The following is a 24,948-nucleotide window of genomic DNA, read 5'->3' as shown; positions in this document are numbered from 1 at the left end:
CATGTAATAACCCTTCATAAGGACATGCAGTATATAGTGGAACTGTCCTTTTACCTTGAAGGTAAACAGGATGGCTTATTGGTGAAAGGATTATTGTATACCTGGTATTGATAAGCACACCCTTTATAAACACATACTGTGTGAAGTGCAATTAAAAAATATATTGTCTCTAACCTAAAACTTGGCACTGCTCTTGGGCGTACAGTGCCAATGGATTAACTAAGGGAGGTAAAATGAATGTAAGCAGGTGATTCATTTGATTCCCGGTATATATATCACCCAGTATGGTATTAGTATAGGAAGATGACTTCAGGTCATACACACATGCGTCATGATGCAATTTAGTGACTTAGCTGTAGGCTGTGCAGCAGAAAATCTGTAGCAGAAAATCTACATGAATCAAACCATTTTTTTTGTAAGCTTAAATAGTACCTATCATAAACGAATCTGTCCCTAAATCCCTCCAGCATCTTTCCCTGACTCATCCTAAAACTAATGCTGCCTTTTATTATTTTAACCCCTCCCCTTTTTTTTTTTTAACCTTTTAACAGGCTCCTCAGCCCGCTCAGTCATAGGTGTTCCAGTGAGGGAGGAAGTGGGAGTGGCCCGGCAGGCACAACGTCATCTGATGCCTGCCAACGTCATCTTAAACCGCAAGGTCAATGGCGTACTCCTAAAATATCAAAGTCCAAAATTGTGTATTTTTGGTCACTTTATATACCATAAAAGAATGTATTAAAAGCTATCAAAAAGTCCCATCAATACAACAATGGTACCAATAAAAACTTCAGATCACGGCGCAAAAAATGAGCCCTCATACCGCCCTGTATGCAGAAAGATAAAGTTATAGGAGTCAGAAGATGACAATTTTACGCATACTAATTTTGGTGCAGGTAGTCATAATTTTTTTTAAAGTAGTAAAATAAAGTAAAACCTATATAAATTAGGTATCCTTGTAACCATATGGACCTACAGAATAAAGATAAGGTCTCATTTTTACCAAAAAGTGCATTGTATAAAATCGTAATCCCCCAAAATTTACAAAATGGTGTTTTGTTTCCAATTTTGCCCCACAAATATTTTTTTCTGGTTTCGCCATAAATTTTGTGGTGAAATGATTGATGTCATTACAAAGTACAATTGGTGGCACAAAAAATAAGCCCTCATACAGTTCTGTAGGTGCAAAATTTTGTTATGATTTTTAGAAGGTGAGGAGGAAAAAACGAAAGTGTAAAAATAAAAAATGGCCTGGTCTTTAAGGGGTTAAGATCTGTTTGGTTTCGTTTTTTTAACGAGAGAAAGTGAAGACTGTCTCTTTTTTTGTCCTGTTAAAAAACAGTCCTGTTACAATCCTGACGGACCTGTTTTTTGTCTACAATGAAAATCTATGGCAACAGGAAACTACAGGATAAGTCCTATCCACATCTGTGTTGGAGGTTCAGTGAGGAGCGTCCATGGCAGATTCCAGCAAATATACCAGATTAAATAACAAAAGCATACAACACTAGTTTGTCCACTTAAATGCTGGACACACACTATCCTGTTTGACTTGTTTGACATGTATTCTATTTACTTTAATACCTTTATAAAAGGCAATTAAATAAATGGAAATGTGTCTGCCAAAAATTTGAGAGTTGATCTTAAAAAAATAAAAAAAGAACCTTTTTTTTTTTTTTAGCTAAAAAAGAACTCCTTTTTTAAGGGTACATTCAAATGTGCGTACTTTGCTTCAGATTTTCTACAGCTGATTGTTCTACCTATAGAAGTCAAGCAGAATGTAGGGATGCGGGGGATGTTGGCAGTAGGTTTGCGTGAACGTGTGCTGGCAATGGAGTCTGGCAACAAGTTACATAGTTAGTAAGTTTGAAAAAAAGACATATGACCATTAAAGAGTACCTGTCACCAAATAAAACTTTTAATATAGTGTTCCTTGTGTAATTAGCAGACACTTTCCCATTCACTTGCTTTTAAAATTATCAACATAAATATGTTTAAAATGTAATAGAAAAAACGGCCACTGGGTGACTTTGTTCTGTTCCACAATTAATACAGTGAGTTTGGTCTCCTCCCGGCCAAGCAGGAGACCAAACTCAGGAAGAGTTTATTTGGTGACAGGTACTTTTTAAGTTCAAGGAGGTGATAGGAACCGGTATGGGTGAATAAAAGGGAGGGTATGCTATATTTTTGTATATACATTAATGTTATTTTGTTCTACTGTTCCTGCTGTGACCAGTTCCTGAGGTAGACTGTTCCATATATTCACACTTCTTAGGCCATGTTCACACAATGGAATTTCCCTGCGGAACTCCGCATCAGAATTCCGCACCGAAATTCCACAGCAGCAGAGTCCCACTGATATCAATGGGATTCTGCTGCACTGTTTACACAGCAGATGTTTCTGGTATGGAAATTCTAATTCCGATGTCCGCAGAAAAAATAGACGTGTTTTCTTTCTGCAGAGTCCACATGGAAATTCATTGCTGTCTATGAGACGGTGCGGTCTTAGCTGTCGGGTGAATGTCCCGTGCGGATATTTGCCCGTGTGAACATAGCCATATGCTAAAGAAGACTTGTCACTCCTGGAGACTAAACCTTTTTTTCTCCAAACAGAACGGAGGGGGTTTTGCCTTTTTCTCCATATTTTTTGTATGGGTCATTTATATACTTAACCCCTTAATGACAATTGACCTAAATGTACGTCATGGTGCGATGGTACTTACCGCACCATGTCGTACATTTACGCCCTGTAATGACTGCTATCAGCAGCCAGGGATCCGCCAGTAATGGCGGACATCAGCGATCGCGCTGTTGTCCGCCAATAACCCCTCAGATGCCGTGATCCATACAGATCACGGCATCTGCGGCAGTGCAGTACTTAAAATGGATGATCGATCATCCGACATGGCAGCTGGAGGTCGTCTCCAGGGGTCTTCTGCTCTGGTCTGAGATCGAGCAGACCAGAGCAGAAGATCGCCCTATGCATTGCACTGAACAGTATTAACAATCAAATGATTGCTATAAATAGTCCCCTATGGGGACGTGAAAAGTGTAATAAAAGAAATAAATAAAATAAATGTAATAAAAAAAATTATAATTTGGAAAAATCACGTCCCCCAATAAAAATGTAAATCGTCCATTCTTCCCCATTTTACCCCCAAAAAGCGTAAAAAGAATTAATAAACTTATTTAGTATTGCCGCGTGCATAAAAGTCTGAACTATCAAAATATATTGTTAATTATTCCATACGGTGAACAGCGTAAACGTTAAAAAATAAATAAAAAAAAGGCCAAAATTGCTGCTTTTTTGTCACATTTTATTTAAAAAAATTATAATTTAAAAAAAAAAAGTTAAATATAAGCAAAAGTGGTACTGATAAAAACTACAGATCACAGCGCAGAAAATTAGCCGTCATACCGTCCCATATACGGAAAACTTTTCAGCATACTAATTTTGTTAAAATAGTTTGAGATTTTTTTAAAGCGGTACAGTTATGAAAAAAAAAAAAAAGGAATATTGACGTCACCAAGCCCCTCCTGCTCTCTGCTGGGTCTCGCAGCAGCGTTGACATTTGAAGCTCAGCCCGTGCCCCAAGCCGGGTGCTGGGAGCGGAGCTAACGGAGAAGATTACCGAAGATCTTCGCCACAGAACGCGACAAGGTGAGTACCGTTGCCATCAGTGTCACCTGCACTATCTGCTGGTACCGACAGGTTAGTGCAGGTGACACTGGTGATGGTGACAGATTTCCTTTAAGAACCAGGCTAATTTTATTTTTGCATTTTTGTTTTTTCCTCCTTACCTTCTAAAAATCACAAATTTTCAGAAAACAACAAATCAGCAAATTTTGGAAGGTTTTGTTTTCACGCTGTACACTTTACTGTAAAAATGACATTTTTTCTTTATTCTGTGGGTCAATATGATTAAAATGATACTCATGTTATATGCTTTTTTTTTTTTTTATAATTGTACCGCTTTAAAAAAAAAAAAACTCAAACTATTTTAACAAAATTAGTATGCTTAAAATTGCCCTATTTTGACCACCTATCTAATTTTTCCGTATATGGGAAGGGGTTAAATAACATTTATGAACTCTTTTTTTCCCTTTTTTTTTTTTTTTTTTTTACACATTCATAGCCCTCATAGGGGACTATAACATGCAATCTTCTGATTTCATATACTCATCAATGCTATGCCATAGCATAGCATTGATCAGTGTTATAGGCGCTCCATTGCTCCAGCCTTGATCTCAGCGACGATCGGACGCCAAGTAGGAAGGTAAGGACCCTCCTTGTGTGTTTTACCGTGGTAATCCTGATCAGCCTGACTGAGCTGCTGGGAAGCATTTTTTATTTACATTTTAGATGCAGCAATCAACTCTGATCGCCGCGTCTAAAGAGATATTGCCGGATATTGGCTAGAATGGTGATGTCCGGCATTAGCCACGGGTCCTGGCCGCTGATAGCAGGCGGAACCATGCGGGTATGATGTGAGCTCAGCTCCTGAGCTCACGTCATAAACCTGCCGTGCCTCAGCGCCATTTATAAACTGCATTCTGCAGCAAGGGGTTAATAGAAAGTTGACAGAGACAAAAGGAGACTTCTAACCATGAGAGGAGCTCCACTAAAATTGTATGGATCCATTGCCAGATCTGCTTGAAAAAAAAAATTGTGGGCTACATTGCCTGTATATTTTGGTTTACAGGTATTCTGACATATATCGCTGTTGTACCCACAGCAGGTCCAATGAATACATTCAGTATATTTCCCGAGTATCAAGCGCTGACTAATCACTTGGACAATGTTGAGAACAGGAGCTGCCAGAATAACATCCGCATTTGCTGGCTTCCAGAGGCCACCCCTGCACCCCTGATCTCCTACCAACAGTGACGGGGATCTTCAATATGCTATTCAACAGGCCCTCTGACACTCACATCTAAATCGACCGAGTGCATCGTGCCCTGAGGGCAAAGAGCTCTGATCCTGCTCATCCGAGAGATGTCATTTGTCAAATTCATCGCTACACTCTGAAAGAACAGATTATGCAGTCCGTGGGACAACTGGGCGACATAGGTTTTGATGGGGCTACCCTGCAACTCTACCCAGACTTGTCGAGGAGGACACTTCGCCAGAGGGCGCTGCTGAAACCCCTCCTGCGCCTTCTACAGGAATCTCACATGCCCTATAGATGGGGCTTCCCCTTCGCCCTTCATGTCACAGCTGGCACCATGATGGCCTTTCTCCGTACCCCTGAGGACTTACCATCCTTGCTTACTTCTCTTCACCTCCCCCCGCTACTGCTACCGGACTGGCTGACTTTCCGGATTGATCCATATGCCCCTCCACCGCCTAACATAGCCTCCCAGCAACCGCATACTGGGTGCCAGGACAGGCTATGGCTGGGAGGCTATGGAAGGCGGCGAAGGGGCATATGGATCAATCCAGAAAGTCAGCCAGGACACGGCTGGCCCACTTCCTCGACGCCAAAGGTGAACTCCTCCCCGCTGACTGCTTTTGGGGACCCTGTCTATCCACCATTGCTGACTGACTCGGCTTGAAGCTTTCCATCTGACATGGTCCACCTCTACTCGAAACCTGTCTGGAACTGTGAACATACTGAGTATACTGGTTTTGCTTGGGGTTTACCCTACTGTGCTACCTCCTATACCCTACCTCCTATACATTCGCACGAAGGTTTTTTTTTATTGGTATTCACCAGGACCTACCCTTCTGCGTACAGGAGGCTCGGGCAGACCCTGGATCAGATAGTGACAGAAGCGACCATCTATGCAATTGTAATTGTTATCGGGTCTCTTCTCACCCACACACTAGAAGAACTGGCAAGTTTCTCCCAAGGCATGCTGCTCTTAACAGGCGACTTCAACCTCCCTCTCCAACCATTGCTGGATGCTTCCACGCGGCGCTCAGCTGTCTCCTACTGCCAGCTGAGCCGCCTTAGACGCCCACTGCACTCTCTCCAGCTGTGTGACGTGTGGCGCCTTCAGCATTCGAGGGAACGGGACTACACCTATTACTCTAGCCCCCATGACACTTACAGCAGAATAGATCACATCTTCCTGCCCCATTATCACTTGGCTTGCCTTTCCTCCTCCCAAATAGGGAACATCTTCCTTTCGTACAATGCTCTGGTCCACTGCACGATCTGGATGCCCTTTTTGAGCACCCTGCAGTTCTCGTGGCGACTTAATGAGACTCTGCTTGTCGGACTTGAAATCCACAATTGCTAACTTTCAGTCTGACCATGCTAATGACTTGACCCCCCTACCTGGGCGGTGGGAAGCTCTAAAATGCGTACTACGTGGGGTCCTGATCAGTCATGGCTCTCGCCTTAAAAAAGTGAAGGCAGCAAAATTACGGAAGCTGCTTAAGACGCTGAGCACTTTAGAGGCCCAGTACAAGAGGTCTCAACCGGAATCTGCCTTGAGGGATCTCATTAAGGTGCGCCACGACATCTGTACTCTCCTGAATGACAAATACAAGCAGTTCAGGCAGAGATGCTCCAAGACCTTCTATGAGTGGGATAACAGACCAGGGAGATACCTAGCCAGGGCCCTCCAAGACCAGTGTATGTCCCAATACATCCCCTCCATTTGTACACCAGTGGGAGGGAAATTCTTCCTTACCTCAGACATTTTAGCAGCATTTGAGCGTTACTATACTGACCTCTATAATCTACCCCCCCCCAACACTGTCTCGCATTTCCTTATCAGACTACATCCAACAGACTGCACTCCCCCGCCTATCTGACAGTGACTTAGACTCCCTAGAAGCACCCTTTACGGAGGAAGAAATAGCAATGGCCATCACTAGTCTACCTTCGGGCAAGAGCCCAGGCCCGGATGGCTATATGGCTACATTTTTCAAATTCCTGAAATCCGAGATCTTTCCTATCAGACTTTTAACTGTATATCCCAGGAAGTAGGTTTTCCCGAGGCTACCCTTAGCGCCCATATAGCAGTCCTACCTAAAGAGGGACGGGACCCCAATCTCTGTGCTAGCTACTGTCCCATATCTTTGCTCATCACGGATACAAAGCTATTATATAGCGACCTTGTAGAGTGATCTGACGAAGTGGTCCGCTGGCACTTTTTCTTGGGTGGGCAGGACCAACATACTCAAAATGAATGTTCTTCCCAGACTGCTGTACCTCTTTCTGACAGTCCCTGTGGCCATCCCCCTTCGTACTTTTATAAGCTTGCCATACTGTTCAGGAAATTTGTTTGGGTGGGGCTGCCGTCGAGAATCTCCAGAGAGATCTTACTTAGACGAAAGCAAGCAGGAGGGCTTGCGGTCCTGGACTGCAAGGGCTACTACCTCACTGGCCAGGTTTCTGGACTTCTTCCACGGCCGCTCAGCCAAGCGATGGGTTTGGATCGAATTAGCTGGCACCAGGTCTGAGATACTCTCTCTCCTCTGGCTACCCCAGGAACACTCACAACTGCGACCCATGCCGCTCTACCATGGGTTACCAGGGAAATGCACAAGACACTTAAGCGATACCTGACTCGCACCACGATCCTAACACCGGACTGTCCGCTAGTACCCGTCCTGACTAACCCACGCTTTCCTCCCGGAGGTAACTGTTCATCTTTTCTGGGTCTATCTGATCCTCTGACCCTTCCCCTAAGTTGCTTTATGACAGGTTCCCTGCTTTGAGCATATGAGGACCTGGTGCCGGAACACCTCCGCACACCAACCAGGTACATGCAATACTTACAACTCCAACATTTTGAGCTGAAGGCAGGAATCTAAGGCTAGACAGACCTCTCCTCCCCTTTGAGGAATTGTGCACTTCCTCCTCCCTGGTCACCAAAGTGGTCTCCAGAATCTACGGCCTCCTCCTTGACGAGGTGAACTGCACCCTCCGAAATTTGTGAGGTCCTGGGAGGAGGAACTGGGCACAACCTTCGCCCCGACTGATTGGACTGCGGCCTTCCAGTTGTGCCATAAACTGTCTGTCTATCTCCTGTAGGGAACAAGAGACCACCTGTGGTCCTCCACAAGATGTATCCGAATGTCTTCGATTTGTGCTGGTGATGTGGGGGGGCCCGAGGCACCATGTCCATCTTTCTTGGACCACCGTACTGTCCCACATCTTTACCATCACGGGGGTGCAATATAATATACCAAGGACCCGAAGGTGCTCCTACTGACGATTCTACCTAGAACGAGAAACTCTCCATCCAAAGCATTGGCCCACTTCCTTTTGATGGCGGCTAGCACCGTGATACCTAGACGCAGGAAGGAGACCAGCCCTCCATCAATCTCCGACTGGCATAAGGAGGTTCACTTCCTCAGCCGAATGGAGGAACTGATGGCAGATTCCTGTGTTGCCTCCGCTAGGTACACTGCAGTGTGGTGAACATGGTTTGCCTTCACTGAAACTACTCTCTACCACTCAGATTAGGCATCTTCACATCTATGGGACCTCTTCTCTGGCTTCACTGTCTATACTCCGGTAACGATGCACAGAGGCTGTGGCAAAGGACGAGTTGACTGCTGGCGCTCAGGTTTGTGGTTTCCGTTATTTATAACCTGTTTCTCTCCTAACCCCCACCCCCCTCCCTCCCCCTTCCTCCACTACCCATGCTACCCTTCTCTTTCCTGTTTAGTCCCATCTCCTTGCCTCTCTCCTTACCCCTGACCCTGTACCTGTGTTTCCTTGCCTTCCCATGATTCATCTAGTGTCTACCAGTACGGCTGTAGTATGCTTTTTACCCTGCGGACCTTGGCACTAGCCCACGGATGTCATCATGGTAATGCCTTTGATGATGCACTGCCCTCCCCTCGGTATGGCGTACAAAACATTAATGCTATTGACGTCTGTCTAATACTCCATTGCATTGGAGACATTGTGATCCTGCTTTGTTTTTTTCCTGTTTCAATATAATAAAAACTATTTTTGAATGAGAAAAAAAATAAAATAAAAGGACTTGTCATGGGTACATAACGGTATATTTTGGAATACTTTTTCCTGGTACTGTGACATACAGTATTCTGGCAATATAGCCCATGCGCAAGATGTATATGGCGTCCAAATAAATTAAATGTGGTTTCTGTTTTTCACTAATCCTATTGTTATAGTCACTGTAAACCGCTCCTGTAGAATAGCTCTGGTGTCTGGAAGCCGATTCAGTAAAGCAAATGTCGATTAGATTTAGTTATGGGCTGACAACTCAAGGTCAGGATCAAGAAATGCAGGCAACCCAGGAGAAGAGATCAGGAACACAACAGTAAAGCAACACAAAATCAGGGCCTGGGGTTTCAGTAAAGATTTGAAAGAAAGTAGTAGATCAGACTGCAGGGAAGCAAGAGCTCAGGACTGCTTTAGATAGTGGCAAGGCCCGAGGAGAAGCCAAAAGTCTCCAAGAGTAATGTAGGAAGAAGATAGAAGCATGGTTGTCATCTGACAGCTGTTTCCTAATATCTTATGTCAGCCACAGATTTCTTGCTTATTGCCCATACTCTAGACAGCGGTAAAGAGAATAAAAATCTAAAGATTTAAGAGTACCTTCCATCCAAATAACTGTAAACTAATTGAAAAAAACAACCACTAGGTGGCTCTGTTCTGTTTCCTGTGCAAGTCAAACAGTTAGTTTGGTCTTCTTCTGGCCTGGCAGGAGTTCAAACTCATGAAGTGCGTGTGGGGCATGTTGAGGCACAGCTTTCTCCTGCCGGGAGCTCACACGATGTAAGCAAGGTATGAAACACTGCTTTTTAAAGCTTGGAAAATTTGTATCAGGGGGGGGGGGGGGGGGGGTGTAGGGAGTAGTTAGGGAATATAATCTGAGTTTAGAAAATATGGTCTGATGACAGGTACTCTTTAACAGTCAAGGTAAAGACATTATGGACCAAGAACATGCAGGATGAAGCAAATAACATCTGTGGTGACTCTTGACTAAACATCAACAGGGGTTTTTGCGTGTATAATTTAGTTTTAAGACTGAAAAAAAGTGTCTATTTCTGGCACTAAACACATAAAAGATGTCATTTTATTTCTGACATCATAAAGAATTTTTAGAAGGGTACAGTAACACGGGCAGATCAGAAGTGAGTTTCCCCTTGCAGGTTTTTTTTTTTTGCTGCAGCGGGGAAAAAATCTGCCCTTGTGAATGTACCCTAAGGCTAAGTTTCTACACAACACAAACTGCATCTTCAGAGTGCACAATAAGTAGGCATTTTTTTTCTTTTGAAGAATTGTGGAAAAAATGCCAGAAAAATGCTAATGTTTAACTCACATTGCGTATTTTTGGCTTTGTTTTTTACTTCCATAGAAGTGTACCAATTAAACACTTCCTAAATGTAGGCTCTTATAACAAGATGATTATAAGGGGTTAGAAAAGAAACAATATATACACCTATAACCGCACTAAGCGCAAAAACACATAACCCTTAAAAAATAATAATGCGTAAATTGGTTAAAAAATATATTTTATTTGGGTCAGAAAAAAGTATATATATATAAAAAAAATGCACACACAGACAGAATAAAACAATAATGAACGTATGTATATGTGTGTGTGTGTGTATATATATATATATATATATACATACATACAGTAGTGTTCAGCAAGAATATTTTTAATGCAAATTTTTAACGTGAATATCAGCACTTTGCAATTTTGTTAAAATTAAGAATATAGTGTTATATATTCGTAATGACGAATATTCCTTTTTTTCGCATGGAAAAAAAAGTGAATGAACATAGCGAATATGTGAATTTTGCAAACATAGGACGAATAATCGTCAATATATTCACGAAATATCGTGAATTCAAATATGGCCCCTGTCGCTCATAACTAATCAACAGTAGTCCCATTAGACCTTTGCTTTGTATATTAATATATACTCGCATTATAGCAGGTCTAAACTTATACAAATTCCTCCTGCACTATGGAGGGCTCTATACATTTAGACCGAAAAAGGAGAAAAACAGACAGACTCCAATATTTATAAAAATTACAAATGTTTATTAATCTTATTTTCTAAAGTATAATGAAAGGTATTACAGACAATGACACAATAAAAAACCAACCAGGGGGATGCTGGATAATATGCTCAAACTGCAATACAGACTGTATTAGTCATAATGACGTGTACACAGGAAATTAACTTGCATACAAGGTTAACGACAGGCAGTAACATGTAAACCGTGGGTAATGTCCATCCCTACACTATTTGCCATTAACCTCATACTACTCTGTATCATTTCCTGAATGCCTATATTATGCTGCCAAGGTGTTGACCAGCAACCTATAATCCTATGTGCACCCATATTCTGTTGCTCCTAGCACACCTCTGGACCCCTACAGCTGCTGTTTCGCTCCCTCCGTGAGAGGAAGGAGGATCAGCTCTGTTATGTCCGCGAAAGGGTGAAATTGTACCGGTTGCTGGATCAGGATTGTCGGACGTTATTAGTGAGCACTGTGGGTGAAGTAATTTTTGTACTTTGAAAAAGTGGAGAATTCTCCTATTTTGTATGAAGAGATTGAAACTACTAAAGCATTTTCTTAAAACGCATTCAATTGTAAAGTGTGAGTTGTTTCTTATGCTGAATACTATAGGAGACGGAGTGGAGCCTCTGTGTACTCACACGAGTGACCCCCAGTGCCATAAAATAAGGTTTATTGCTTTATCTATATATGAAGTCACACAGGGGCCCTGGTGCCTAAGGGGGCCCCAAAGCACATCTGCCCCATAAGAGACCAGTATTATATTTGGCACATGGGGCACTGTTGCAGATTTTACATCGGAGCCCTGGAGCTACAAGTTACACCTCTGCTTACACAAGTGATTGCCACTTGTTAGGCTCATTCAGTCATTGGCCTATTGAAGTAGATGCTACAATACCACTCTCCAAACACAAATTTAGACATAAATAAGTAGAAGGGTTTCTATACCTGACTTCTAGTTGTGGCCCCCTGAAAATGTAAAATGCATTAAAGGGGTATTCCGCTGCTCAGTGTTTGGAACAAACTGTTCCGAACGCTGGAGCCGGCACCAGCAGCTTGTGATGTCATAACCCCGCCCCCTCGTGACGTCACATCCGGCCCCCTCAATGCAAGTCTATGGGATTGGGAGTGACAGCCCATAGACTTATATTGAGGGGACATGACAAGCTCCCAGTGCCAGTTTGTTCCAAGCGCTGAGCAGAGGAGTACCCCTTTAACCAGATACACTAATACCTCTAAGCCATGTCCTGGGCAGGATACATGTTCTAATAGCAGTACTTTGCATACACTTATACAGCATTAAATCTACACAGTGATTATATGAGCAGACACATGATATTATCTGTAGAACATGGTGACAATATCTTTCCTTGTCATACTTTTCGGGACCCCAGGCAGTTGTTGCAGAAATTCTGATAAGCAGATTACACAGTTATTACACATGCTTAAGAACTGGAATATGTCAGGGAAAAGTTTTTTTTTCTTCAGAATAACTTTACCCGTAATCTTCCAGCACAGTTCTTGCAATGCAGTATAGGCGGCATGTACAAAGCCAACTATATCATACAGTAGACATGGGATCAGTTATTGCTATTTACAGCTTCTCCATTCATTCACAAAGATATCATTCCGGTGTTCACAGTCAATATAGAAAGCGTCCATATAAGGCAGTGGTTCCCAACCTTTTTTGGCTCGGGGCACCCCTCGCCAAAAATGTTTTTCGCGGGTCACACCTACCGAATAATATTCAACACGCGACAAAAAATGGCTAAATAGAAGCAATACACATCACCTATATATCTGTTAGCTATGTAGATTACAGTGCTGCTATATGCAGTACACACAGGAGATGTCTTCTCTGATTGGAGTCATTCTCTTTTCTTTTTCTTCTCCATCTGGCCCAGACCGTCATGATGGTTTCTTCCAGTCATAACTCTTCACCACAGAACAATAAAAATAAACATATTAGGCTCCATACTTTTCCAGCATCATCCTATCTTTTTTTCACAAATACCTTCAGTCTAACACACACAGTGCCTCCAGCAGCCTCACACACACACACACACACAGTGCCTCCAGTCTCACACACACACAATGCCTCCAGTCTCACACACACACACAATGCCTCCAGTCTCACACACACAGTGCCTCCAGTCTCACACACACAATGCCTCCAGTCTCACACACACACACAATGCCCCCCCAGCAGCCTCACACATGCACAGTGCCAACAGCAGCCAGAGTGCCCCCAGCAGCCTCACACATGCATACAATGCCCCAGCAGCCTCACACATGCACACAATGCCCCCAGCAGCATCACACATGCACACGGTTCCCTCAGCAGCCTTACACATGCACACAATGCCCCCAGCAGCCTCCCACATGCACGCAATGCCCCCCCAGCAGCCTCACACAGTGCCTCCAGCAGCCTCACACACACACACAATGCCTCTAGTCTCACACTCACAATGCCCCCCAGCAGCCTCACACATGCACACAATGCCCCCAGCAGCCTTACACATGCACACAATGCCTCCAGCAGCCTCACACATGCACACAATGCCCCCAGCAGCCTCAAACATGCACACAATGGCCCCAGCAGCCTCACACTTGCACACAATGGCCCCAGCAGCCTCATACATGCACACAGTGCCTTCAGCAGCCGTACACAATGCCTTCAGCAGCCTCACACAATTCCCCCAGCAGCCTCACAAATGCACACACAATGGCCCCAGCAGCCTCACACATGCACAAAATGCCCCCCCCAGCAGCCTCACACAGTGCCTCCAGCAGCCTCAAACACACACAATGCCTCCAGTCTCACACTCACAATGCCCCCCAGCAGTCTTACACATGCACACAATGCCCCCAGCAGCCTCACACATACACACACAATGCCCCCAGCAGCCTCACACATGCACACAATGGCCCCAGCAGCCTCACACATACACACAATGGCCCCAGCAGCCTCACACATGCACACAATGCCCCCCCCCCCAGCAGCCTCACTCAGTGCCTCCAGCAGCCTCACACACACAATGCCTCCAGTCTCACACTCACAATGCCCCCCCAGCAGCCTAACACATACACACAGTGCCCCCAGAAGCCTCACACACACACAATGCAGCCTCACACATGCACACACAATGCCCCCAGCAGCCTCACACATGCACACAACGCCCCCAGCAGCTTCACACATGCACACAACGCCCCCAGCAGCTTCACACACACAATGCCCCCAGCAGCTTCACACATGCACACAATGCCCCCAGCAGCCTCACACACACAATGCCTCCAGCAGCCTCACGCATGCACACAACGCCCCCAGCAGCTTTACACACACACAATGCCCCCAGCAGCTTCACACATGCACACAATGCCCCCAGCAGCCTCACACACACAATGCCTCCAGCAGCCTCACACATGCAGACAATGCCTCCAGCAGCCTCACACATGCATACCGTGCCTTCACTGTGTGTATGTGTGAGGCTGCTGGGGGCATTGTGTGCATGTGTAAGGCTGCTGGGGGCATTGTGTGCATGTGCGAGGCTGCTGGGGGGGCATTGTGTGTGTGTGAGGCTGCTGGAGGCACTGTGTGAGGCTGCTGGGGGGGGCATTGTGTGCATGTGGGAGGCTGCTGGGGGCATTGTGTGCATGTGTAAGGCTGCTGAGCGAACCGTGTGCATGTGTGATGCTGTTGGGGGCATTGTGTGCATGTGTGAGGCTGCTGGGGGCAATTGTGTGCATGTGTGAGGCTGCTGTGGGCACTGTGTGCATGTGTGAGGCTGCTGGGGGCATTGTGTGCTTGTGTGAGGCTGCTGGGGGCACTCTGGCTGCTGTGGGCACTGTGCATGTGTGAGGCTGCTGGGGGGGGGGGGGGGCATTGTGTATGTGTGTGAGACTGGAGGCATTGTGTGTGTGTGAGACTGGAGGCATTGTGTGTGTGTGAGACTGGAGGCACTGTGTGTGTGTGTGTGTGAGGCTGCTCGAGGCAATGTGTGTGTTAGACTGAAGGTGTTTATGAAAAAAAGATAGGAGGATGCTGGAAAAGTATGGAGCCTAATATGTTTCTTTTTATTTTTAAGGTTCTGTGGTGAAGAGTTATGACTGGAAGAAACCATCATGATGGTCTGGGCCACATGCACACAATGTCTCCCACAGCCTCACACAATGCTCCCAGCAGCCTCACACACACACACACACACAATGCCCCAGCAGCCTCACACATGCACACAGTGTCCCCAGCAGCCTCACACATGCACAGTGTCCCCAGCAGCCTCCTGCTTCCTTTCACCCCACCGCTCCTGTCCCTGCTTCCATTCACCCCGCCGCTCCTGCCCCTGCTTTCATTCAACCCCCCTGATTTCATTCAAACCCCCCCCCCCCCCCTTTGCTTCTGCCTCTAATTTTATTTGTGGTGAGCTTGAGGGAGAGGATGGTGTCTGGGGTGTTGCAGAGTGGTAGAGTAGGGTATAGGATTAACCCTTAATTGTTGTGACGCCAGGATGAGGTTTTCTTTAGAGTAATGATCCTACCGCCAACCGCCCCAGAAACGGTAGGGAGAAATAATTGGATGTCCACAGCAGAAGATGATGAAAAACCGGAATAAACTTTACTGTATATTTTATGCAACTGCAGGTAACATAACAGTCTTTTAGCAGAGGACCGTGGTACAGGCTCCTCACAGGTTTGCTGGGACTTCTGAGGTTAATGAGCTTAGGTTTGCTAGCCACTGTGCTACTGAATTTAGGGTATTTTGGAGTTGCAGCAGTCACACAGGATTTGTAGTTTTGAGCTGGATAACTCACGGTTTAGTGGCTGCAGCAGATTTAGGTTTCAGGTCTAGCTGAAATTGATGATTGTGCTGAGATGTGCTTTCTCTGATAATCCGGAACTAAGAGAGATGTTACTGCTTTTAAGTTCAGCAGGAAGAGCGAGAATTTATTGGCAGCAGCCCCTTATATACTAAGCGGGCAGGGACAAAGCTCATTGGTTCTGCAAACCTGTCAGTCCTGACGTAAGGAACTATGGGTATGTCACATGACCCAAAGGTCCTTGAACCTTAAAATAACATAATTATTTAAAGGCACGTGACCTCTAAGGTCCTATAAAGAGGTTAACTATAATTAAATATATAAATATATACACCGATTTACGTTAATACACATTTATATGAGGCGACTAGGGGTTAGCCCCCCAGGAGAGCCCTACCAGCATGGAGGGACTCTGGCTGAGGGGACTGTACTGGGATACCACACATTCAACCCCCCCCCCCCCCCCCCGCTTCTGCCCCAGTTTTTATTAAACCCCCCCCCCTCTGCTTCTGCCCCTGTTTTAATTCAAACCTCCTCCCTGCTTCATCCCCTGCTTTCTTTCAAACCCCCTCCCTGCTTCTGCCCCTGCCTTTAAACACCCCGGTGCCCCACTTCTGTCCCTGCTCCTGCTTACATGCAATCCCCTTCCCTTGTGCCATTTTTATCATAAATCCCTGCTCCCCAAGCCCTCACCTGTCCGTTGGACTGTGCGTTGTTCTGTTTGCGGGATGCCGGAGAAGCACATGGGCGCTTCCCCGCCCGGTGTCCCGATGCAGGATCCTCTCTGGCGGAAGCGTTCAGCGCATGACGCTAATGCTTCAGCCAGGAGGGAAATTCAAATTAAAAAAATGTAAAAAAAAAAAAAAGAGTTTTCCCTTCCGGAGCCCGCGGCACCCCGGGCACTGCTCAACGGCACCCTAGTGTGTCGGGGCACCCCGGTTGGGAATCACTGATATAAGGGTTAGAATAGTCCCTAATAATTTACATCCTGGCAATATTCATGGCTCATGCACAGTTCTCTATCAAGTGCCACATGTCTTCATTAGGTGGGAAGATCTGGTTCCCTTCTGTTTTAAGAAAAAAGACTGACAAGCCCCATTGGCGCCATAGAGTCTTTAGTGTTTACGTAAATCATGATATAAATTACACCTAACCCATCTTGGCCACATTCATCTATAGGAAATGGAGACGAGCCCATGAGTCACGCAGTGCTGCTGGAACAGGTCCTAACGCTAACTTATCAGGTCCTGACCCTGCAGTCGGCTGCACCCAAAGCAATAACCCTCAGGGCAAACAGGGAACATTAAATATGATGGCCATGTCCAGCTGTTGAGAAACTACAATATCCAGCATGCCCAGAGAGACATGGTGGGAGTAGCTGGATAGTCTCGACCCCTGATATACAGCACATGATTCTGGCGCCCAACTAGACTCACCGCCACGGCCCCCAAGCTCCTCTGCTCCCCCCTGGACCCAGAACACAGTCACTCGCTCCGTGCGACAACGGGTGCCGGATACCAGGACCGCAACAACCGGTGTAGGCACCGCTGGGTGCTGGAGTGCTGAGAATTAGCGGGAAATTCAAACGCCCGCCGCGGAACACAGGCACCGAGCGAAAAAACCTGTGTGACCGGCAGACACATCCCCAATTGTAACCCAGCAGCACCCAGCTGCATACCTGAACGCCGGAGACCGGCTCTTACCCCCTGGATGCCCTCATCCGCACATGGAGAAGCACCACTTCCTGTTTCCACAAACATCACGAACGCCCCTCCAGTAGGAGGCAGGGGCGTTATATACCCCTGCAACCACCCACAACCCCTGACGGCCCGCCTAGACGTGCAGGGGGTGGAGATACCTCCGCCACTCTCACAAATACAGCCTAAACAGGCTTTAAACTTATAAATTTTCTCATGCCAAGTAGAGGAAATAAAAAAAAATTCCAGAGCTGTATTAAAGGGGTACTCCAGTGGAAAACATTTTTTTTTTTTAAATCAATCAGATTTGTAAATAACTTCTATTAAAAAAATAAAATAAAAATCCTTCCAGTACTTATCCACTGCTGTATACTACAGAGGATGTTTTTCTTTCTGAATTTATTTTCTGTCTGACTACAGTGCTCTCTGCTGACACCTCTGTCCATATCAGGAACTGTCTAGAGTAGAAGCAAATCCCCATAGCAAACCTCTCCTGCTCTGGACAGTTCCTGATACAGACAGAGGTGTCAGCAGAGAGTACTGTGGTCAGAAAAAAGAACATCAGAAAGAAATACAACTTTCTCTGTAGTATACAGCAGCTGATAAGTACTGTAAGGATTAAGATTTTTAAATAGAAGTAATTTACAAATCTGTTTTAACTTTGTGGCACCAGTTGATTGAAAAAAAAAATGTTTTTCACCAGAGTACCCCTCTAATGTTAATTTCCTTGGGTAAAAAAACAAAGTGCCATTGCCTATCTACTAATGACAAGGTTTCTGCCCCAGGTTTTAGATTCCGGTGACATAATGATGGCAACAATGAACAAGGAGAAAATACTCCATGCCCTTAGAACAGCCGTGAACTATTGTCATATTATAGCTGCGGGTAGGTAGTTGTTGGTGTATGCAAATATAGATTGTATAAAATTAACCACGTTAATCATCTAAAGAGAATCTGTAGTCTAGACACAACTGCCTCAAGAATATTTTCCTTAACAAGTGTAGGAGTTTCTATTGTCTAGTTTTATAAATGTTACAGGCAATGTGTTATCCATTATCCATAATACAATTGTGGTTAATGGCAGGTGAGAAAACCACATGTAAATACGTGAAGATTTTGCAATGGTTGTAGTTCACTTTAACAAAACAAAAAGGTAGTGTTTACATTCTCTATGTCACTGACTCCCAACCAGGAACCCCGGGGTACCGTGACGCTTTTATTTTTAATCTCCCGCCCTGACCTGTGTGCCTGTGAATCACGGTGGCACAGGGGGGAAGGGAAGCCTGCATGCACATGGCGTGTACGTGTGCACACAGCGTCTCCCTCCCCCTGCAGCACCGTGAGTGAGTCACAGGCGCGCAGGCCGGGAAGGGGATAAATGTGAATGGGGATGGTGCACTGGCCCCCTGATCAGCTTCCCGGCCCCCAGGATCAGCTTCCCGGCCCCCAGGACCTCTGACCACCCCCCAGTCTACCCCCTATCACCAATATCCAACCCCCACTATTCACCCCTTTGTCACCCCTTTCCACCTCTCTGTTACCACCTTGTTACTCCTGTCCACCCGTCTTTCACCCCGTCACCCTTGTACAATCTTCTACAACCATCTGTCACCCATGTACACCCCCTGTCACCCCCTATACCCCCCTGTCACCCATGCACACTACTCTACACCATTCTTTCACCCATGTACATCCCCCAACACCGCTCTGTTACCTATGTACACCCCTCTGTCACCCCCTGGAGATGGAGAAGAGAAGGGAACGACGCAGATTTGATAAGATGTCACTTGTGAGTTGCTGTATAAAGCAGCACTGTAATATACACACCCACAGATAAGTAGATATTGTGCATTGCGGTTGTTTCCCTTTTTTTTTTTGCACGTCAAGTTCGGTAGGGGTTCCCCGCGAAAATTTATTTTTTTGAGGGGTTTCCCGAGCTGAAAAATTTTGGGAAACACTGCTCTATGTAAATGAGCCCTCAGAATTGGGTTTGTTGAAATCTGTTCTTCTAGCCACCAAAGACCTAAGCATATACCCTCACCACCCTTAGAAACTCCACCATCTAACATTCGGAATCTACCATTCCTAGTAAACACCAGCTACCTAGTTCTTTATGTGTGACATATTTATAAGTGTTATGGCAGAGGTGAGCTGATACGACTCGTCCACACAGGCAGCCGAGGTGTAACATGGCACAGGAAAGATGAGGCAACACAAAGTCAGAACAGGCAGAAGGTCAGGGCTGGCAGCACAGTGGCAAGGTCCGGTCACTTAGCTAGAGGTCAGAAGGCAGGCAGCACAGGAGCAAGGTCAGGATACGTAGCAATGGGGTCAGATTCACGGCAAGGCAAGACACAAACTGAACGCTTTATCTAAGGCAATAATGGCACAAAGATCCGGCAAGGGTCAAAAGGAAGTGCTTATACTTATAGGGTGATGGAGCAGCATAAACCAATTAAGTGAGTACTGGCCCTTTAAATTTCAGGAGGCAGGGACACGCGCGCCGTCAAGCAGGCAGAACAGAGGAGACACGGGGACGACGCGGGAGGTAAGGAGCAGTGGGCTGAATGCGATTGCATCGCGAGATGTGAATTGCAGTGCGGACTGCGCCGTGGTGTGGAGAAGGAGTGCATCCTCGGCCAGCATGTCTGACTGCGGCACGGCTCCTAACAATAAATCTATGAGTCAGCACAGCTGAGCTCTAAGCCAAGACATGAAGCTTATTGCCGCATGCTTCTCCCAGCTATATATACAGATTGCTGAGACCCCGACCAATTAAAACTCTTGATGTGTCTGTGTGACACATCAAGAGTTGTTAAAAATTACAGTAAAGCTGGGTTTCCACTTGTCATGTTTTTGTCGTTGTTGTTGTTGTTGTTGTTTTTTTTTTTTTTTTTTAAACTGGCAATCCAGTTTTTAAGACCAGAAAGCAAAAAGCATTTTCCTGTACAAACCTGGCAGAAAATCGTTTTTTTACATTTTGGCTTACCCCGTATTTCAACTAGTGCATTGGTAGGGGTGGGGGCTTAGTAAAGAGGAAGGGCTTAGCTCTGCTTGTTAGAGGATTATAAAAAGGTTCCTACTGTCCACCAGCCAAAAAACAAAGTGGTCTATGGCCTGGCCAGTTTCTCAGACCTATTGCTCTCAGTCTAAGCTAAGGATGAGAGAGAACAAGGAGCTCCTAAAATATTTCCAAAATATGTAGGATCATATATTAGAATGTTTTGCTTTTTGGATTAAAATTAAACTCAAAAGCATAAAAGAAGAGCAGGATATCACGGTGTTGTTTGTATTTTTTGGTAATATAATAAGTGACCTCTTTAAATAACACCTAGGTGCTCAATTCACCTTTAGGAATGACTACCAAATCTGTAAGATATTTCACACAATATTAAAATTCTCTGCAGTGTCCCGGCTACAATTACACTGTGGTAATTACAATACACGTTACGGTTCTGTGTACACATTCATGTGTAGTGTTAATTACAACCAGCATTAGGGTGCATTCACATCACGTTTTTGCAATACAGTTCCCATATCAGGTTTCTGATGAAAAACGGATTCCTCAAAACCGTACTAAACTGTATCAAAACTTGTGTACAAATTTTAACCCGTATACAGTTAAAAACCGTATACGGTTTGAAAATGATGTCCGGTTGCATCCGTTTTTAAGAAAAAAACGTATATGTTTTTAACTTTTTACTCTATTACGAATAAAGTTTCACTTGTTTGATTGAAATTGCAAGAAAAAGCCTGTGCAAAGTTAAAAACCGTATGGTGCAAACCCGGATGGAACCGTTTGCACATACGATTCTCTACGGTTCCCATTGACTCCCATGTAAAAAAAAAAAAAACGTATACGGTTTCAATATGGTTTTTCACCTGGACCAAAAATCGTGGTAGGCCACGGTTTTGGCTTTGGGGAAAAAACGGACAAAACCATACAAGATGCAAAACGGATGCAACGGGATGCATTATTTGGCATACGGTTTTCAATAGAGAGTCAATGTATACGGTTTTCAATACGGTTCCAAACGGTTTTCAAATTGAAGATGTTTACGGTAACTGTACTGCAAAAACGTGGTGTGAACCCGGCCTTACAATTCCCTGCAGCTCGGGCTGTGTTATTAGGTGAAAGCCACAGTAAATACTTTACAAGTGCTATCTGTAATTAGATCACACTACGTACTACAGAAGCATTGAGGTCAGAACACTAGGACAGTCTTGGACTGAGCCCCACACACACCCTTAGCAACCTATCACTAAATTATAATAGACTACTTGTGAAATAATCCTCTTAGCACATGGGAGTGTCCTCTGCTGAACTTCAGATGCCCTATTGTGTGAGAACCTGGGCTCAATGGTAGATCTGGTGCTTCAGACCAAACCTTAAAGGGGTACTCTGGTGCAATTTTTTTTATTTTTTTTAAATGAACTGATGCCAGGAAGTTTAACAGATTTGTAAATTAAAAACTAAAAAATGGTGCAGCTCACAACCAAAAATCTGAGGATAGTGTGATTAAGTACCGGAACCCACCGGCCAAAATAGTTTCAAAATAGAATAAAGTATAATCCCTCCTCAAAGATTTCACCTACAAAGGTGCATAATGATACTTCAAGAATTACAGAAAAGTGTTTTATATTTATATATTTATTTTACATAAAATAACAGTATAAAATATCCTGCCACTAAATATAGGAATATACCACCACTGGGCCCTAGTGGGGATAATTCACACAATATCTGCAAATTAGAACATTAATAATAATTATAAAAAATACAAAAATAGCATCAATCCAATATTCCGGTAACCTAGTGGTTCAGCAACTGACAGTTCAGTGTACCTGCAAACAATAGGTGGTATGTCCAAAAGAAATTTAGTATAGATGTATATGTGGTCCGGTCTCAGCTAAAATCAAACGACTGCTGTAATTCCAATATATAACAATATGTCAGTCTGTGTACCAAACTGTCACTGATTTCAACAAATGTATCACTGACGTTAATGTTGCGATCTCACCAAATCCTGGGACTGCCAGATGAATGATGCTGTGATGGTTTGCTGTAATAGTGCGGGCAGCGATGTTAGGGCTGTCACTAATTCAGGGGTGCGCTTGGCATAGCGTGTTTATGTACCAGCCGTACTCCCCCTCTGCGGTGAACAGGCAGGTACAGTGTTGGTATATTGTGGCGTCCCTCGTGGTGGATGAAATCCTGGCGGGGATAGTTCGCTCTGACCAGGTCAGTGAGGCAGTTCAAAGACTCGGACTGGACCAATGGTACAAGAGACAGGTATCCAAGTTGATTTGTCTGAACCAGCAAATACCGCTGTAACATATTCACATTAGGTGTAAGTCCAAGTGATGCTATAGTGCCTTATAGGATTAAAATCAATAGCCTAGACGTGTTTCAGGGTGCTATAGCCAGTATTAGCTCGACCCTTTCTTCAGTAGGGATAAACAATATTTTTTTATCCCTACTGAAGAAAGGGTCGAGCTAATACTGGCTATAGCACCCTGAAACGTGTCTAGGCTATTGATTTTAATCCTATAAGGCACTATAGCATCACTTGGAATTACACCTAATGTGAATATGTCACAGCGGTATTTGCTGGTTCAGACAAATCAACTTGGATACCTGTTTTTTGTACCATCGGTCTGGTCCGAGTCTTTGAACTGCCTCACTGACCTGCTGAGAGCGAACTATCCCCGCCAGGATTTCATCCACCACAAGGGACACCACGATATACCAACATTGTACCTGCCTGTTCACCGCAGAGGGGGAGTACAGCTGGTACATAAACGTGCTATGCCAAGCGCACCCCTGAATTAGTGACAGCCCTAACATCGCTGCCCGCACTATTACAGCAAACCATCACAGCATCATTCATCTGGCAGTCCCAGGATTTGGTGAGATCGCAACATTAAGGTCAGTGATACATTTGTTGAAATCAGTGACAGTTTGATACACAGACTGACATTTTGTTATATATTGGAATTACAGCAGTCTTTTGATTTCAGCTGAGACCGGACCACATATACATCTATACTAAATTTCTTTTGGACATACCACCTATTGTTTGCAGGTACACTGAACTGTCAGTTGCTGAACCACTAGGTTGCCGGAATATTGGGTTGATGCTATTTTTGTATTTTTTTATAATTATTACTAGCTGAGTACTCGGCGTTGCCCGGTTTTTCCTTCCTAATCCTTGTTGGGGAGGAAAATAAACAAAGGAGGAAGTTTTTGACTTCATATCCAGTCCTCATATATTCTTGTCATATCCCATTCCCAACCTCCTATCCTGACCTCCTATCCCGTCCTCCTATCTCGACCTCCTATCCCGACCTCCTGTCCTGACCTCCTATACCGTCCTCCTATCCCATCCTCCTATCCCGTCCTCCTATCTCGACCTCCTATCCCTATCTCCTATCTCGACCTCCTATCCCGACCTCCTATCCCGTCTTCCTATCCCGTCCTCCTATCCCGTCCTCCTATTCCGTCCTCCTATTCCATCCTCCTATCTCGACCTCCTATCTCAACCTCCTATCCTGATCTCCTATCCTGTCCTCCTATCCCGTCCTCATATCCAGTCCTCCTACCTCGACCTTCTATCCCGACCTCCTATCCCGTCATCATATCTCGAGCTCCTATCCCGACCTCCTATCCCGACCTCGTTTCCCATCATCATATCCCGACCTCCTATCCCGACCTCCTATCCCGTCCTCCAATCTCGACCTCCTATCCCGTCCTCCTATCCCGTCCTCCTATCCCGACCTCCTATCCTGACCTCCTATCCTGACCTCCTATCCCGTCCTCATATGTCGACCTCCTATCTCGACCTCCTATCTTGACCTCCTATCCCATCCTCCTATCTCTACTTCCTATCCCGACCTCCTATCCCATCCTCCTATCCCGACCTCCTTCCTGTCCTCATAACTCGACTTCCTATCCCGTCCTCCTATCTTGTCCTCCTATCCCATCCTCCTATCCCGACCTGCTATCCCGACCTCATATCCCGTCCTCATATCCCGTCCTCCTATCTCGACCTCCTATCCCGACCTCCCATCCCGTCCTCATATCCCGACCCGTAATATGTGTACCAGGTATTGAAATATCTCCAGCCGTACGGAAGTTATGTAGGAGCATACATTTCCCATTAATTTGCATGGGACTTTAACCTCTTAAGGACCCAGCCATTTTACACCTTAGGACCCGGCCATTTTTTGAACATCTGACCACTGTCACTTTAAACATTAATAACTCTGGAATGCTTTTAGTTATCATTCTGATTCCGAGATTGTTTTTTCGTGACATATTCTACTTTAACATAGTGGTAAAAAAAATTGTAACTTGCATCCTTTCTTGGTGAAAAATTTGAAAATTTTATGAAAAATTTGAAAATTTAGCATTTTTCTAACTTTGAAGCTCTCTGTTTGTAAGGAAAATGGATATTCAAAATATTTTA

At 44.8% G+C, this 24,948-nt stretch overlaps 1 protein-coding gene across 4 annotated transcripts in view; it reads left to right on the top strand.

The window, feature by feature from the left end:
* ANXA9 (annexin A9) overlaps window positions 1-24,948 on the top strand; it is a 113,039-nt gene that overhangs the window by 2,448 nt on the left and 85,643 nt on the right. For 2 of the 4 annotated variants that reach the window (XM_056545706.1, XM_056545701.1), the window contains exon 2: window positions 18,265-18,364. The exons of the other annotated variants lie outside the window; for them this stretch is intronic. The gene's annotated coding sequence lies outside the window, so the exon portion shown is untranslated. The remainder of the gene's footprint in view (window positions 1-18,264; window positions 18,365-24,948) is intronic. 4 annotated transcript variants of the gene reach the window in all.

The sequence above is a fragment of the Hyla sarda genome, chromosome 11 (genome assembly GCF_029499605.1).
Source record: "Hyla sarda isolate aHylSar1 chromosome 11, aHylSar1.hap1, whole genome shotgun sequence".
NCBI classification, from domain to species: Eukaryota; Metazoa; Chordata; class Amphibia; order Anura; family Hylidae; genus Hyla; species Hyla sarda.
The sequence above is the reverse complement of the archived record's forward strand: the minus strand, read 5'-3'. Positions and strand labels throughout refer to the sequence as shown.